This window comes from Coturnix japonica, chromosome 17 (assembly GCF_054131305.1).
Source record: "Coturnix japonica strain WE chromosome 17, WE-NBRP24, whole genome shotgun sequence".
In the NCBI taxonomy this organism is placed as follows: domain Eukaryota; kingdom Metazoa; phylum Chordata; class Aves; order Galliformes; family Phasianidae; genus Coturnix; species Coturnix japonica.
In genome coordinates, this window is record NC_140679.1 from 5,545,457 (window position 1) to 5,550,721 (window position 5,265).

The following is a 5,265-nucleotide window of genomic DNA, read 5'->3' on the forward strand; positions in this document are numbered from 1 at the left end:
CCTCTCCAGCCTGTCCAGGTCCCTCTGGGTAGCATCCCTTCCCTCTAGCACATCAACAGCACCGCTCAGCTTGGTGTCATCTGCAAACTTGCTGAGGCTGCATTTGATTCCACTGTCCATGTTGCCTACAAAAATGTTAAATAACACCAGTCCCAACACCACCCTCCACCTGGACACTGAGCTATTGACTGCAGCTCTCTGAGTGTGACCATCCAGACAGTTCCCTATCCTGCAACTGGTCCATCCATCAAAACCATTTTTCTCCAGTTTGGTGACCAGGATGTCATGCAGGATGGGATCAAATGCTCTGCACAGGTCCATGTAGATGATGTCAGTTGCTCTCCCATTATCCACTGATGCTGTTACTCCATCATGAAAGGCCACCAAGTTTGTCAGGCATGGCTTGAATTTGAGGAAGCCATATTGGTTACCACCATCACCTCATCTTTATTTTCCAAACTATGCCAAGGAGAAATAGACAGAACTCTACAATGTCGTGTCACTACAAACCTGTCTGAATCATTGGCTTCTCTGCATGCTCATCACTAGTCTCTCCTTAGCTTGTGTGCCCACAGTGTATGGGGAATGTCAGCCACAAATCTTACCTAGGGGACATCTTTGCTTCAAAATCCCTTGAACATCACACAATCCCTTTTAACTCTCCAGGTCTGCACTTCTTTATGTCAGAATCAGACCATATTTCTGTGCTGCTATTTCCCTTTCCTTCTGAAGGGCCTGGATACAACTTGGATTAACCTCAGGAGCAGAGTTCCTGCATAAAACAGCCTGTACTGAAACAGCAACCCAGCCTGGTTGCAGACTGAGAGAGAAAATGAGAGTTCACCACCTGTGAATAATGAGACTTCTCTTATTTCCCTGGGAAGTAATGCCCACTTTTTTACTTTGACGGAGCTCCTTCCCATCCTAGAAGGGAAAATATCAAGTCAAATCTACATTAGTCCTTCCATCTCTGCACTGGGCAAAGGCAGCCTTCAGATCTATGCTTAATTCACCCAATTCCCTAGAATTAATGGAACTGTACTTACTGGAACATATGCTGAAGCTTAAGCACAGTGCAGTGTTTTCAACATGTAGGAATGGCTATAGAACATGCATAAATTCTGGCTGACATATGACAGCTTAAAGCACTGCAGAGGACTGTTAACAAGCCTGTTTGGACATCACCTTGAATAAATGACGTTATCCCCAAGTAAGGGAAGGAACAGCTGAGCACCGGGGAGGTACACAAAGGGCCAGAGCAAATTCTCACACTGTCAGGTGCAAAGAAAACTGAGATTTCACCCTAAAACCCAGTTCACAACAAGGCTACAAAATCCTGGCTGAGAATTTCTGAATGCTCACCAGTTGTTTCCAGCTCGAAGGTCATCTTCTGGCCAGCAGCCTCGCAGATGTATTCTCCAGCATCTTTCTTCTCCAGCTGCTCCACAACCAGACGCCGTGTTTTGCCCACAGATTCCATTCTGAACTTTCTGGAGGAGGCAAGCAGTCTTCCATCCTTGTACCATTTTACTTCGGTTGTATCCTGTGCTACTTCACAGCTGAGGGCGGCACTTGCTGCAAGGGCAGCACTCACCTCTTTCTGCACCTGCTCCTGGTTTATAAACACAGGTTTTGGCTCTGAGGGAAGAAAAGAAAAACAGAAGGACTGAAATGAGACCATCTTGCAGGTTTGTATGTACAGGTTGGAACAGGTTTAGGTTACCACTTGTGCCCAAACTAATAGCCTTCACTAGAGAATATCAGCTCTTCTGTTGAAACAAAGTGTCAAATCTAGGCAAGAAAGAACCTAGGAACTGAAGGAACCAAGAGGGTCCTTGAACACCAGTCCCATGGTTGCAAGTCACTATGCAAACATATTGAACCCAAAAGAACATCTGTCCTGCAGGCAACCAAAACCTGAGTTCCTTTTACTTAAGACCCACTGTGAAACATCAAAACACATAAACGTGTGATAGTCAAACCACTGGCTGCCTTTTCATGACCCAGAACAGTACTCCTGGCTTCCTGAACAGACTCCTCATGGCCTCTACCATTGCCACAACTGTGACTGTCAAAGGCACAAAGGAAATATGCTCACCAACGCAGTCCTTTATTCTTTGTGTGTGATTTGCAGATATCTATCTTACTTTGAGCTCTGGGAATAGTCAGCTCTACCAGGTCTCTTACTGTGAGTAGCAGACTCACCTATCCAGATGCAGCCTCCAACATAAAGGCATAGTAAAAAGGCAGTGTACTACTAGGAGAAGTTCCTGCTTCTCCTGCCACGAAAGGCTGCACGTAGAACATGCACTCCAGCCTCACTGCACATACTTCTCTTAGTCAAATGTTTCGGTGAACAAGAATTACAGTTTGAGATCTCAGGCACAGGAGAGATTTGAATAATATCTTGAATATTGCTTCCACTGTACATATATTACTAATTATTGTTCTACAGACAGACTGAAACAGGTCTTTGTGCCATACTAAAACCAAATACTTGCTACAAACCCAGGCAATCAAGTATAGGGGAAAAACCTCAGCACAGACTACTGCACCTGGATCACTGTATAATAGAAACTAGATTTTACTTTACTGTTCTCTGCTGTATTTCAGACAACACCTGTCTTACCTGTGACATGAATCTTGAAGGTGAGTTTCTGGCCAGCAGCCTCACAGCTGTACTCCCCTGCATCTTTCTTCTCCACCTGGCTCACCACCAGCCGACGCTGTTTGCCCTCTGACTCAGCCTTGAACTTCTTGCTCGAGGTGATCAGTTTCCCCTCCTTTTATCACTTGACCTCCATCTTCTCCTGGGCCACCTCGCAGCTCAGCGTGGCATTTTCTGTTGTTGCAGCCTTCACCACCTTCTGTACCTTCTCCTTGTTTGTAAATACAAATTCTGGCTCTGAAAAGAGAGAGATACATTAGTTTGGCCTCTTGAAAGAAGAGCAGGTTTTGGGGAAGGAGTCAGAAAAATGAATCAGTTCTCCCAGTCTGATGCCCCAAGAGAATGATGTGGAGAGAAGTTGTGCAATTTATGGATGCCCCATCCCTGAAAATGTTCAAGTCCAGGCTGGATGGGTGTTAGAGCAACCTAGTCTCAAGGAATGTGTTCCTCTCCAGGACAGAGATTGGAACTGGATGATCCTCAAGGTCCCTTCCAACAAAAGGCATTCTGTGAGGCTTCTTGTATGACTCTCATGACTCTTTCGTCCCCTAGCTGCCATTTACTTATGTCTTCAAAACATCAACTTATACAAAACATTCCTGTAGTATTCTCTTTCATGCTAAATGAGCCCTTCCAAGACAAAAACATGTTACATAGAGCACACCCCCTAGTGCTTGACACAAAGCCCCTGTTCTGAAACTTACTGAGACGCAGCTGCATTGCAGAGTTGTTCTAGTGGTACAGGCACGTGGGAATGGAGAAGTGCAATCAGAACTTTCTTGTCTATGGCCTCATTCCCACAGGAAAAGGAAATTCCTGAAGATTTTAAAGGGTGGAGCTGCCTCACAACTGTATTTAGAATAATTTGTTCAATTTCCTCATCAGAAATTAACCACCCCAAAGTTCAGCTCCAAAAATTTTAAGCATAGCAGGGAAAACTTACAAACTAATGACCGTTTTCTAAAACATTCTAGAATGAAAGGCCGAAATGTGTTCTCTCTCACCTGTGACATGAATTTTGAAAGTGAGTTTCTGGCCAGCAGCCTCGCGGCTGTACTCCCCTGCATCTTTCTTCTCCACCTGGCTCACCACCAGCCGATGCTGTTTGCTGCAGTAATAAAATGGTTTCCCCTATGGAATCATAGAACGATTTGGGTATAGAAGGAAGCTTTAAAGATCATCCAGTCCAACCTCTTGCCGTGGTCAGGGACATCATTCACTAAATGAGGCTGCCCGGGGTCCCCATCCAGCCTGGCCTTGGACACTCCCAATGATGAGTCACCCACAACCTTCACTGGACAATCTGTTCCAGTGTATCACCACCCTCATCATAAAGAACTTTTCTCATGTCCAAACTGAGTCTACCCTCTTCACTTTTGAAACCATTGCCCCTTCTTATGTTGCTATAGACCCTGGTAAAAAGCCTTTTTCCACTTTCTTATCAGACTCTCCTAATAAATAGAATGCCTGTCTTCCTCCATTTCTGGAAAGAAAAGCACCAGCTTGAAGCCTTTCTATTTTTAAGCATTTCTTTTGCACCTGCTATAGAGAAGAAAACAAAAGAAAATACGGGAAAACCTTTTTAGTTGCAGGTTTCTTTAATTTAATAGAAACCACCAATGCCACCTTCTAGCATTGTGACCAAATGCTGTCTCTGAGACTATTTAGGAAGAAGCATTTGCAGGGGTGTGCTTGTGCCCTGAAGATATCTTTAATAACCTTTAATTTCCCCTGTAATTATTGACTTTACATTTTGCTATCATTGCATCTACTTGAGATCCCCAGGGAAATTCCCAAATTATTTCCAGCCTGTCTTAAGCTGAGGCTACCCAAGTGTTCATAGCTTCAGAAGGCAAACAGAAAAGCACATGAATTAAACAGAATTTAAGCACCGTCTACATCACTGAATGCTGGGGTTGAATGTGTCAAACCACTTAAATTTCCCCTCCTTCTTTGTTGGGGGGTTCAATACAGTCGAAACAATTTCTCTCACCTGTGACATCAATCTTGAAGGTGAGTTTCTGGCCAGCAGCCTCGCAGCTGTACTCCCCTGCATCTTTCTTCTCCACCTGGCTCACCACCAGCCGACACTGTTTGCCCTCTGACTCCACCCTGAACTTCTTGCTCGAGGTGATCAGTTTCCCCTCCTTGTACCACTTCACCTCCGTCTTCTCCTGGGCCACCTTGTAGCTCAGCGTGGCATTTTCTGTTGGTGCATCCTTCATCTCCTTCTGCACCTTCTGCTTGTTGATAAAGTCATCCTCTGCTTCTGGAACTGGAAAACATTGGTAAAATATACATTAGATATGAACAACTTGTGACTGGAAGACATTAAAAGTTGCTTCTATGTTGTATTGGACCATTTCCTGGAGCAACACTGCTTCACAGTGTTTATCACACATTATAATGCATCCTCAGCACAGTCCCTATGGTCATCCCATCCCTCTGGGTAGTCTTTACTATCAGCTTGGACTCCTAATTTTCCGATTTCTTCTAATGAAGACAATGACAGATCTGTCTGTCTTTTTGATATTGCTCCACTCTACACTGGAGATCAGCCAAATACAGCTCAATTATGAAGTGAAGACCTCAAAATC